This window comes from Physeter macrocephalus, chromosome 1, assembly GCF_002837175.3.
Source record: "Physeter macrocephalus isolate SW-GA chromosome 1, ASM283717v5, whole genome shotgun sequence".
Lineage (NCBI taxonomy): Eukaryota > Metazoa > Chordata > Mammalia > Artiodactyla > Physeteridae > Physeter > Physeter macrocephalus.
This window is the reverse complement of record NC_041214.2, coordinates 111512566-111525173: the sequence shown is the minus strand read 5'-3', so window position 1 is coordinate 111525173 and position 12608 is coordinate 111512566. Positions and strand designations below refer to the sequence as shown.

At 43.6% G+C, this 12608-nt stretch overlaps 1 protein-coding gene across 2 annotated transcripts in view; it reads left to right on the top strand.

The window, feature by feature from the left end:
- Positions 1-8542: 8542 nt before the first annotated feature.
- NXPE3 (neurexophilin and PC-esterase domain family member 3) overlaps positions 8543-12608 on the top strand; it is a 54415-nt gene continuing 50349 nt past the window's right edge. Inside the window, exons 1-2 of one of the 2 annotated variants that reach the window (XM_007105416.3) lie at positions 8543-8621; positions 11849-12038. The gene's annotated coding sequence lies outside the window, so the exon portion shown is untranslated. Of the gene's footprint in view, positions 8622-11848; positions 12039-12608 lie in introns of those variants that run through there. The other variant, XM_055085761.1, reaches the window with a different exon arrangement.

Genomic DNA, 12608 nt, shown 5'->3' with positions numbered 1-12608 from the left:
TTATATTTTTAACATTCTATTGTAAGCTGATAACCATTTTGATAGCATATAGAAACTTTATACTTTTAGTATACTTTTAGGTAACCTCACATTTAGGTTATTGATGATACTTTTTTTTTTTTTTTTTTTGCGGTACGTGGGCCTCTCACTGTTGTGGCCTCTCCCATTGCGGAGCACAGGCTCCGGACGCGCAGGCTCAGCGGCCATGGCTCACGGGCCCAACCGCTCCGCGACATGTGGGATCCTCCCGGACCAGGGCACGAACCCGTGTCCTCTGCATCGGCAGGTGGACTCTCAACCACTGTGCCACCAGGGAAGCCCCTGATGATACACTTTTAACATTGTATATCCAGTAAGAAATTTTGGTAGTTACAGTTTTTTGTATTTTTTTTTTGTTACAAAACATTTAATTTCTGGCACATTGTAAGAATTGACATTTTAAAATGAAATCATTACAACATTTTTCTAAATGTCTCATGAGAAATCAAATGCTATAATTTTATAACTACCATAATCCATTTAAAATACATTAATACACTCTTCCATAAGAATTAGAAAATTTCCATTGTTCCTTTTTTATTAACTCATATTTCTATTCCACTATACTCCCAAAGATATTTATTCTTGAATAATATATTTTGTGTTTGAAAATATTTTGTTGATCATTATATCATGCTTATCTGTAACAATATATGCATATAAGTTTTAATTTTTAATTTTCTCTAACCATGAGAATTTAAATATTCTGAATTTTCTTCTGGATTAAGTTACCATTATCATTTTTGGTAATGATGGTATCATTAGTATCATCATTTAGTATCATTCTTTTACATTTATTTATTTTTAAAATTTACTTAATTTTTTATTGACGTATAGTTGATATACAATATTATATAAGTTGCAGGTGTACAATATAGTGATTCACAATTTTTAAAGGTTATACTTCATTTATAGTTATTATAAAATATTTGCTGTATTCCCCATGTTATACAGTAGTATCCTGTGGCTTATTTTATACCTAATAGTTTGTACCTCTTAATCCCCTACCCCTATATTTCCCCTCCCACCTTCCCTCTCCCCACTGGGAGCCACTAGTTTGTTCTCTGTGAATCTGCTTCTTTTTTGTTATATTCACTAGTTTGTTGTATTTTTGAGATTCCGTATATAAGTGATATCATACAGTATATATCTTTCTTTGTCTGACTTATTTCACTTAACATAATGCCCTCCAAGTCCATCCATGTTGCTGTAAATGGCAAAATTTCGTTTTTTATGGCTAAGTATTCCAGTGTATGTATATGTGTGTGTGCATGCGTGTGTGTGTGTGTGTGTGTGTGTGTGTATGTATATATAAACTTCTTCTTTATCCATTTATCTGTTGATGGACACTTAGATTGCTTCCATATCTTTGCAATTGTAAATAATGCTGCTATGAACATTAGGGTGCATGTATCTTTTCGAATTAGTGTTTTTGTTTTTTTCAGATATATACCCAGGAGTGGAATTGCTGGGTCATATGGTTGTTCTATTTTTAGTTTTTTGAGAAACCTCCATACTGTTTTCCACAGTGGCTGCACCAATTTACATTCTCACCAACAGTGTAGGAGGTTTCCCTTTTCTCCATATCCTCACCAACATTTATTGTTTGTATTCTTTTTGATGATAGCCATTCTGACAGGTGAGAGGTGATAATCTCATTGTGGTTTTGATTTGCATTTCTCTGATGATTAGTGACCTTGAGCATCTTTTTGTATGCCTGTTGGCCATCTGCATCTCCTCTTTGCAAAAATGTCTATTCAGTTCTTCTGCCCATGTTTTAATTGGTTTGTTTGTTTGTTTTGATGTTGAGTTGGATATTAATCCCTTATTGGTCATATCACTTGCAAATATTTTCTCGCATTCAGTGGACTGTCTTTTTGTTTTGTCATTATGGTCATTTTTAGTACATTTCCTTTTTTTTTTTTTTTTTTGCGGTACGCAGGCCTCTCACTGTTGTGGCCTCTCCCGTTGCAGAGCACAGGCTCGGGACGCGCAGGCTCAGCAGCCATGGCTCACAGGCCCATCTGCTCCGCGGCATGTGGGATCCTCCCGGACCGGGGCACGAACCCGTGTCCCCTGCATTGGCAGGAGGATTCTCAACCACTGCGCCGCCAGGGAAGCCCAGTACATTTCCTTTATAACTTTTTTTTTTTTTTGGCTGCACCACTCAACTTGTGGGATCTTATTTCCCTGAGCAGGGATTGAACCCAGGCCATGGCAGTGAATGTGCCAAGTCCTAACCACTGGACCACCAGGGAATTCCCTCCTTTTTAACTTTTAAACTACAGTTGTAAGTAAATTACACAACATTGAAATATTAGAGAATCTTATTTTGACTATAGCATTACCAGTGAGTTTTACACATTCATGTTTTTATGATGTCAGCATCCTTTTGTTTCTGCTTGAAGAACACCCTTTACCATTTCTGGTAAGGCAGGTCTAGTGGGGATGAACTCACACACCTTTTGTTTGTCTGGAAAAATTTTTTTCCCAGTTTTATTGAAATATAATTGACATGTAACACTGTATAAGTTTAAGGTGTACAGCATAAGAATTTGACTTACATTTATGGTGAAATGATTGTCACAATAAGTTTGAACATCCATCCATATAGATACAAAATTAAAGAAAAAAACTTTTTCCTTGTGATAAGAATTCAAGATTTACTCCTTTAACCACTTTCGTACATAACATACAGCAGTGTTCACATTACATCCCTGGAACTTATTTATTTTATAACTAGACCATCTTTATCCAACACCCCCTCCCCGACCTCCTGCCTCTTGTAACTGCATATCTGATCTCCTTTTCCATGAGTTTGTTTTTTTGTTTTTAAAATATAACTTGATTCTATTCTGTTCCATTATTTATTTGTTTATATCGGTACTACACTCTATTGATTACTATAGCTTTACACTAAGTCTTGAAACCAGGTTATTTATTTATTTATTTATTGCCATCAGAATAAAGCTCTTTATTCATCTTCCTTGTTTCAAAGAGTCATGGTAGTTCTTACAGTACAGAGAGCATTTCTGGCACGTGGTAGCACAGAGCCAAGGCACACTCAAACACGCTGAGCCCCAGCATCTTCCTGGAGGTGGACAGTTACAGAAAATCCAATCAGGGACAGAGGGGAAATGCCAGTGAAATGAGAACCCCAGGTCAAGTCTTGGCTTTAGACTTGGGCTGTGATCGTGGAACATCCAGGCAGGACCAAGCTCAATCCAGAGAGCAGCTCATTCCCAGGAAGTACTGTGACTGGTCTGGATACAGGACCCCACAGAGAAGACTCATTTAGGAGTATGTGGCAGGCTGAGAGTGCAAGCCACAGAGGGACACAACTTGCTTCTCCCATGGGGAAACTTGCCCTGGCCTCTCAATTAGCTCCAGAAGGCCAAGGGCCTTTGACTCCTTTGTTCATTCAGCGTAACTTTACTGCTGTCTACTCTGTTCCAGGCCCTGTGCCGGGTGCAGTGGACAAAGAGAGGAATCAGACACAGTCCTTACTTGAAGGGAATTCAGAATATAATAGAAAAACATATTTATAAATAAGTCGTTGTGATTCAAGGTAAAAAGGATGCAGAAAGGAGTCAGACAAACTTGGCCCTCAAGGAGTTCACAGCCTAGCAGAGGCCTAGGCTAGGTCAGAACATGGACAATAACACAGGGCAGCCTGTGATAAGGACCAAAGAGAGGCTCAGGCCGTGTGCTCTGGCAGCACAGGGAAGGATGACACAGCAGCCACTGGATGACGCAGTGGGGAAGATTCACAGCTTATCAGAAAAGACTGAGCAGCCTAATCTGGCCAAAGTGGAAGTAATGAATCCTACTGCCTTGGGGAGGGGATTGTGCAGCCTCAGGCTGACCTCTGTGCGTCCCTTGGGCTACTCAGCAGGCAGGGTGCAAGGTCTCTTATCTATGGATGCAGCTGCATGATATCCTGTGGATATCTGAGGGGAGACTGGTGACCAGGGGGAACAGGTCCAGATAACAAGGGCCCATGGTAAAAGTTAGGAGCCTAGGAGTGAGTGAACCAGGAGGGCCTCGGGGGTCAAAGGACCTCAGCCTACACAGATCCCACATGTCATGGAGCAACTAAGCCCGTGCGCCACAACTACTGAGCCTGTTCGTCACAACTACTGAAGTCCATGAGCCCTAGAGCCCGTGCGCTGCAACTACTGAGCCCACACGCTGCAACTGCTGAAGCCCGCGTGTCTAGAGCCTGTGCTCCGCAACAAGAGAAGCCACCACAACGAGAAGCCCATGCACTGCAACAAAGAGTAGCCCCCGCTCACCACAACTAGAGAAAGCCCACATACAGCAACGAAGACCCGACACAGCCAAAGAAAAAAAAAGAAAACAGAGGGGATTGAAAGTAAGTCAGCAGAATAACACGGCTTTCTGTGTACTTTCTCTTTTGTCTTTGAAGGAAAAGAAAATCTTTTTGCACCTCAAAAAAGATTCTTCCAGGGACTTCCCTGGTGGTCCAGCGGTTAAGACTCCACACTTCCACTGCAGGGGGCACAGGTTCGATCTCTGGTCGGGGAACGAAGATCCCGCATGCTACATGGTGCGGCCAAAAAAAAAAAAAAAAAGATTCTTCCAAATTTAGATAATTTAACATACAGAGCTGAGAGAAGAGTCCTTTTAAAATGCCGTAAATTGAAGCTGACTCCCAATTTGGTGATTAGGTGGATATTGGTAATTGTTTTAGATGTATCTGAATCAGCAAGAGCAATGGTTTCCAAACTTTTTGCTAATCAAAATATTGGGAGTACGTACTGCATGATTCCATTTATATGACATTCTGGAAAAAGGCAACACTATAGGGAGAGAAAACAGGATTAGTGGTAGCCGAGAGTTGAGGGCAGGTGAGGCTGCTCGTGGGAATTTTTAGGTGATGAAACTATTCTATACAGTACTGTGGCTGTGGATACATGATTCTAGATATTTGTCAAAACCTATGCAACAGTACACAAAGACTGAAGTTTTACTATATGCGAATTTTACCCCCCAAATCTTAACTAGGATATCAGGGGATCTCAAGATGGAATGAGGACTATGACAAATGAATATGTTTTACAGATGTATGACATAGACTCACTGAAGGGGATAGGAAAAAGGGAGATGACCTAAGTAACTTTGGAAAATCGTTTTGACTGTATACTGTAAGTGTCTTAGTCCGTTTGGGCTGCTATAACAGAATACCATAGACTGGGTGGCTTATAAACAACAGAAATTTATTTTTCACAGTTCTGAAGGCTGGAAATCCAAGAACAAAGCATTCAGTGTCTGGTGAGGGCCAGCTTCCTGTTTCATAGATGGCCATTTTCTCACTGTGTCATCACATGGTGGAAGGGGTGAAGGAACCCTCTGCAGAGAGTGGAGCAAAGGGATACGCATTAAGTCTGAAACAGGGAAAAATATTCCCAAACGAGGCAACAAGCTCAGCACAAGCCACGAGCTTTTATCTCTTGGTCAGGAAGTGTTCCAAGCCAAAGCCTCATGCCTGAAAGACTGCTTTTCCCAACAAGAGGTGATTAAGTTTAGATGAGGTCATAAGGCTGTGGCCCTAACCTGATGAGAATGGTGTTTTTATAAGAGGAGGCAGAGACACCAGAGAGTTCTCATGCTCTCTGCCATGTAAGGACACACTGAGAAGGTGTTTATCTACAAGCCAGGAAGGGAACTGTCACCAGGAACTGAATCAGCTGGTATCTTGAACTGGGGCTTCCAGCCTCCAGAACTGTGAGAAAATAAATTTCTGTTGTTTAAGCCACTCAGCCCATGGTATTTTATTATGGCACCCTGAGCAGACTAATACAGGCACCAAATACCTCTTCTAGTCTCCACCGTTGGCAGCATCGTCTCACTGTCCGTGGTGTTTTGGAATAGGGTGGTTGGTATCCAATGTGACAGCAGTCACTTACTTTGAACAATGGCTTGATGGTTCTTCTGGCCCAAATTTCAGTCACTTGTTCAAAAGGAGGCAGCAAAGGAACTAAATCAGGAGCTGACCTGGACTCAGGAGTGCTTATGCAGCGAGCTTCTGCCATGAGAGATGGAGCCAGACTTGCTGGTGAATACCCCTCAAGTTAGCTGCATCATAAACAAGCTTAATTTGCTTTTGTTTACCTAAACTTAGAATCCGTTCTTTGTTTTACTTAGAGAAATAAAGTTTAGTAACAGTAGCATCTAAACCATTTCTGCAGACAGGTCAGAAATGACCAGTTCCTTTGGTTTCATATCAAAATATACAAACCTATGTTCTCATTTTTTTTTTCCCCAGCTCAAAGTTAGGTTATCATAAATGCAACATTTAGAAATTCCTTATGCTATGTCATAATCTGAGATAGGGAATTCAAGAGGAAGAGATTTGGGACACTCTTCTAGGTACTTTTCATTTGTCTTCTCACTTATTCCTAAGTGCAGGGAGTGTTGCCCCTAATTTCCAGTTGAGGAAATGAACTCAGAGAAGTTAAGTACTTTGTTTGGGATGGCACTGCTAATAAGAGACAAAGCTGTGAATTAGACTGAGTCAGGCTAGGATCCAAAGTGCATGGTTTTTTTTGTACAGTAGTACTCTCCACTGGGAGTGTGGTGACTTTGCAGTCAGAGATCTTTTAAGAATCTAGTAGTGATGGACAGGCATCTCTGGTCCTTACCACTCTTGTTTGTGTCTGTAATAACTGTAAAATATAAGATCACTAAAATGCCTTGGGGTACTGAGTGCCTGTGTGAATGGGGGTTAATAAGGCTCACCAATGGTCCAAAATCATGACTAGGAGTCAGAATGTCCTATTTAAGTATTAGCCACTTGCCAGACAGCCAAATTGTGAAAGACAGGTGGCAGGGAGTCCACCTACTGGAAGATGGGACTTAAAGCAGAAGTCTATTATATGGGGCTGTTGATCATTAGGCACAGAGGCAATGGAAACCACCTTTTATGAGTACAAAAGGCTGATCCTCGAGAAAGAAGAATGAAATGATTACTCCAGAAGAGACTGCCCCATGTAGAACCTCCTTTTATTCCAGTCATACGGGTCACCCATGCATGCAGGTCTGCCATGAAAACTTCTGAATGAGCACATAGAGTCCATTGTGGTCAGTAAATGTCAAATATTTTGACCTTGGAACAATAGTCTTGGGCAGTCTACTTTTGTTTCTTTTTGTTTTTTGTTTGTTTGTCTTTTTGGCTGTGTTGGGTCTTTGTTGCTGTGCGCAGGCTTTCTCTAGTTGCCGCGAGCAGGGGCTACTCTTCGTTGCGGTGTCCGGTTTCTTGCTGTGGTGCCTTCTCTTGTTGTGGACCATGGGCACTAGGGCCAGGGCTTCAGTAATTGCAGCACACCTGCTCAGTAGTTGGCAAGGGAGGGCCCTAGAGCGCATGGGTGGGGCAGTCTACTTTTAGAGGCTGCGTTTTGCTGGGATAAACTGGGGTTAACCCTCCCCCTGTGTTCCCAGCCCTGAGGAACACGGAGCACCCCTGCCATCTCTTCCGGTTTCCTGAGCAAGTGCTTCTGTCTTCGAAGGACTCCTCTCAGTTCCTGAATTTCACATAGTTGCTACAGATGTTTTACTGCTTAGAAGAAGGTCCAAAATAGGATTACCTAGAATTCGGGTGTGTGTGGGGGGAGTATTCAGGCCTTTTTGCTGGAAGACCCATGTCACGTACAAGGCGAGTAAAAGCAAAAGGGTTGTTTTAAGGGCTAACAGAATACGTCCACTAATTTCAAGCAAGGAAAGATTCAAGGACCCAATGGCTCTCTGCTGGAGCTTGGCAAATCTTTTTTTAAAAATTAATTAATTAATTAATTTTTGGCTGCCTGGGGTCTTTGTTGCGGTGTGCAGGCTTTTCATTGCAGTGGCTTCTCTTTGTTGTGGAGCATGGGCTCTAGGCACGCGGGCTTCAGTAGTTGCAGCACGCGGGCTCAGTAGTTGTGGCCCACAGGCTCTAGAGCGCAGGCTCAATAGTTGTGGTGCACGGGCTTAGTTGCTCTGCGGCATGTGGGATCTTCCCGGACCAGGGCTGGGACCCTTGTCCACTGCATTGGCAGATGGATTCTTAACCACTGCGCCACCAGGGAAGCCCCAGCTTGGCAAATCTTATTTCTCTGGTGCAGGGAACAAAACATTGTGCCACTGAGCGGAAAGACGGCCCAAGTAGGGGCATCTGGGGTTTGGTCACTTAAGCTGAGAAGACAAAAGCTTCGAAATGGATGCTCCCTGGGGAAACCCTGATGTCTGAAGGCGACAGGAGCCGGAGTCCTGACAGGGGCCAGAGCTCAGACCACAGGGCGACAGCAGCAGGACACCCTCGCGCGTGAGCCTGGTGGTGCGGAGCTCGACAGGCACCAACTCCGCGTCCTTGCTCCGGGCGACGCTTGCGCTCCGAGCCCGCGGCTGTCAGTCAGCGCCCTCGGTCCGCCCCTCCCAGAGCTCAACCAATCGCAGCCGGGGGTCGGTGGTGAGGCGACACAGCTGGTCCAGGAAGCCGGGGCCAGGCGGCCTGGTGCAGCTGCGACTGATCAGGGCGTCGGGGTCCTCGGCCGCCGGAGAGCGCACGTCGGGAGGCCAGAGCGGAGGTGAGTGCCAGCCTGCGGCTTGGGCTCCAGGGGCCGGGCCGGGCCGGGCCTCTGCCGCCCGAGCGAACCATTGCCTGGCTCCTCCAGGGCGCCTCTCGGCTGCTAAGCCCCTTCCTCCGCGCTTTGGCTCCCGAGCTCCCGGCCCGGTGCAGAGGAGCTGCAGCCCCGGGGTCATGGCTGGGGCATCTGAACCTGGAACGGGAGGCTCCGGCCCAAGGCGGGGCAGAGTTAAAGCCCCCGGCTGCCGCAGCCTTGGTCCGGAGTAGCCCGAGCTGTAGCCGGTCCCTGGGCGGGGCTGGGCGCGAGCATCTCCATCCTCAGCTTTCTCGACTTGCTGCAACACCCGCAGGAGCAGCCGCAGCGCGGCGGAGCCCAGACTTCCGGGCCGCTAAAGACCCCTTCCCCTAACACCTTTTCTAAGCGAGTGCGGGGCACTTGGAGACGCCTCCCTCCTCTGCCCGCATCTCCAGTCTCATCGCTGCTCCGAGACCCAGCTGCCTCTTGTCTGGCGGTCCTCTCATGCGTTGGACTATTTTGGTTTTACTGAGCTGTCGTTTTGGGACATCAGATTGAGGTCGCTTGGGTAAAGTGTGACTCTACAAGGTGTGATGTGGAGACTCTCTGCCTGGCCTGTCGCTCATCTCCACTTGATCAAAGACCACTAGTGTGGTGGTTAGAGGGATTCACAGGATTTATAAAAATGTGTAATTGTCTGTAAAATTTTCCTTGCTTTCATTATTTATTCTAAAGGAGGATTGTTGCCACATTTTCTAAAGAATAAAGGATCACGCTGCTCTGATGGATCTCTCCCTTTCTCACTGTGGTTAATTATCATTTGGAACATCAGCGTGTGCTCTTGAAGCTGGCGGCACTCCCAGACCCTGATAACTATCTCAGTCCACGCAGTAGAACAGCACACTGTTCCTCCATAGTGTTTGGGCTCCGCTTTCCTTTGACTGTGTTTAATACCTTCTGTGTCTTTCATCCTCACAATCTCTCTGGCCCTGATACAGTGCAGTTATTTGTTACTGAGAAAGGAAACGAAGGGATAGATCCCTGCAGTAGGGTTGGCTATCCCCATTGACCCAGAATCGGTTTGTCCTGGAGGGACAACGTAAGTTACAATTCGAGCATCATTTCTGAAAGGCCATCCCTGACCAATTTGTACCAATAAGACCCTCTGGCCACTCTATACCATTGGTTCTCCTACCTGGCTGTGTATTATAATTATCTGCAGACCTTAAATTAAAACTGTTTCTTGGGCCCTACTCCTATGGATTCTGATCCAGTTGGTTGAGTGGAACGCAGGCATTGGTATTTTTATAAGCTTCTGGGATGATATTAAGGGGCATGCAAGGTTAAAGACCACCGCCTATCAACATGCCCTATTTTTTTCTTATAGCACTTATTGCTTTGTGACTTATTTAACTGATTTGTTTACTTCTCTACCCTACTGCCCCCGCCTCCACCCCACTCCCTGGGTATTATGAAAGCAGTGGGGTGCTGCTTTGAAAGAAGAGAAGGCCTAGGTGAGTCAGCATTTTGGGCATGTGAGATGGGGGTACATGAAAGAGAAATGGAATGGAATATGGGGAAACAAGTCCTGTAGACTTCTGTCCCTGTGTAGACTTCTGTCCCTGCTTCATTTTTATCCAAGGATTGATCTTATTTGGTTGACCCATCATCATCATGGTCTTGGATGAGTCCCCAGTTCTTTCTCTAGACATTCCCCTGTTAAGTTTCAACGTTTTACTCAGCACCCTATGAAATACAGCTGATCTTTGGAAAGTTCGAGATACGAACATTTAAGTCGGGGTATATTCCATGTAAATCTGTGCTTTTGTCTTTTATGTGTGGGGTCCTTGTATTCTGAATTAAAATTCCAGATACTTGCTCTGACAAGTACATCTATGTGGCTGGCAGGTCAGAGTATTTAGGATGGGGACTGTTCCAGAAACTGGGTGTGTGGTTGTTCAATAATGTATTGTTTTTGTGTAGTGGTTGTCTAAGAACGTTAGCCCCCCCAGAGGGTGGGGTTGCTGCCTAATTAAAAAAAAATTTTATTTATTTATTTTTGGCTGCGTTGGGTCTGTGTTGCTGCGTGCGGGCTTTCTCTAGTTGCAGAGAGCGGGCTTCAGCAGTTTAGCACAAGGGCTCTAGAGCGCAGGCTCAGTAGTTGTGGCACAAGGGCCTAATTGCTCCGCGGCATGTGGGATCTTCCCGGACCAGGGCTGGAACCCATGTCCCCTGCATTGGCAGGCATCCGGATTCTTATGTGCCACCAGGGAAGCCCCTAATTTTCTTTTTAGTACTGAACTCAAGTATTTCATTTGTGTTACTGACAATTGTAATTCCAAGTGATATAAGCAATCACTTTGTAATTCTCTTGTGAGATGGGGGTAGGAGGTCAGGTACCTAATGGCAGTATAGGGTTGTTGCCACAGGCCATAAAGAATTTAGATTGGCTGGTAAATAGTCTTAATCAAAATTTGGCAAAACAGACCCAGCAGACCATGGATTTTACTTTTTGCTTGTCATTTGAACATAAATATGAAGCATGAGTAAGTGGTGCACTAACATTTCAGAAAGATTTGAAAACAAGACTGCTCCAGTTGAGATTCCTCATGGAGTGATCACAACTTTTAGATGCGTCCAGATACTTCTTGTTTTCTCTAGTGATAGGATGGATCATTGAACTACATGATTATTCTAGTCGTTAAGAAAATAAGGACATACTGTATAGCACAGGGAACTCTACTCAATACTCAGTAATGGTCTATATGGGAAAAGAATCTAAAAAGAAGTGGATATATGTATATGTATAATTGATTCACTTTGCTGTACCCCTGAAATCAGCACAGCATTGTAAATCAACTATACTCCAATAAAAATTAAAAAAAAAAGAAAAATAACATATGGAGCTTTTATCTGTGGTTTATATTTTTTCCAGTTATGTTGCTGTTTATAAGGTTTTGATCTTTAGCTCAGATCTGAGAATGATTTTCCCTGTGTAAGTTCATGAATATAAATAGCCACTTATTGTTGGTTTTTTTTTTTTATATTACTAGGAAAGGAAATGTTCCTATCCTTATTCCGCCCACAACTTTGTACTGAAATCTATGTACCTCTCTTTGCTATAAAATTGTATTCTTGATTTCAAATATATTTTCCTTTGCTTCATTTTCAGTATCTTTAACCTGTATTTCATGTGCTTATCTCTGTTGCAGCAGGAAGAATGGTATAAAAATGAAAAACATCAACATGTGCTTCGAATGTGACAAGAAAAGAATAAGGGCTCTCACAATTGCTTGAGTTCAGACTTTACACTGGAAGGAAAGTTAGATGTAAACCCTAATTTCTTAGTTCTAATAAGTATCTCTTCTTGGGAACTGGAAATTTCCAAAAAAAAAAAAAAAGGTAAATTAAATTCAATTATATATTTTTATTTTTTGGTTGATCTAGGAAACTTTGCTTTAGAGTCATTCCTATCTAGCACTATTGTTCTTACTCAATTCGAAGGCAATTTGAGATACCAAATGATACTTTCCTGCTCTCTTTGCAAATAGATTTCTTGCTATAATGCCTAGGTTTTATATTTGTAGGAAAAACCCAGAAATCTGTTACAGATTTCTTTTTTCACTTTGGAATCTTTCATTTTAAATTTGTTTTCTCATATCTGATTTAATGCCTTGTTTCTCCTTATAAGCTCATCTTTTTTTTTTTTTTTTTTTTTAATTTGCAATACGCGGGCCTCTCACTGTTGTGGCCTCTCCCGTTGCGGAGCACAGGCTCTGGACGCACAGGCTCAGCGGCCATGGCTCATGGGCCTAGCCGCTCAGCGTATAAGCTCATCTTTATTTATTACTTTAATTTTTTTTTTTAATTTTTTTTTTTTTTTTGCGGTACGCGGGCCTCTCACTGTTGTGGCCTCTCCCGTTGCGGAGCACAGGCTCCGGACGCGCAGGCTCAGCGGCCATGGCTCACGGG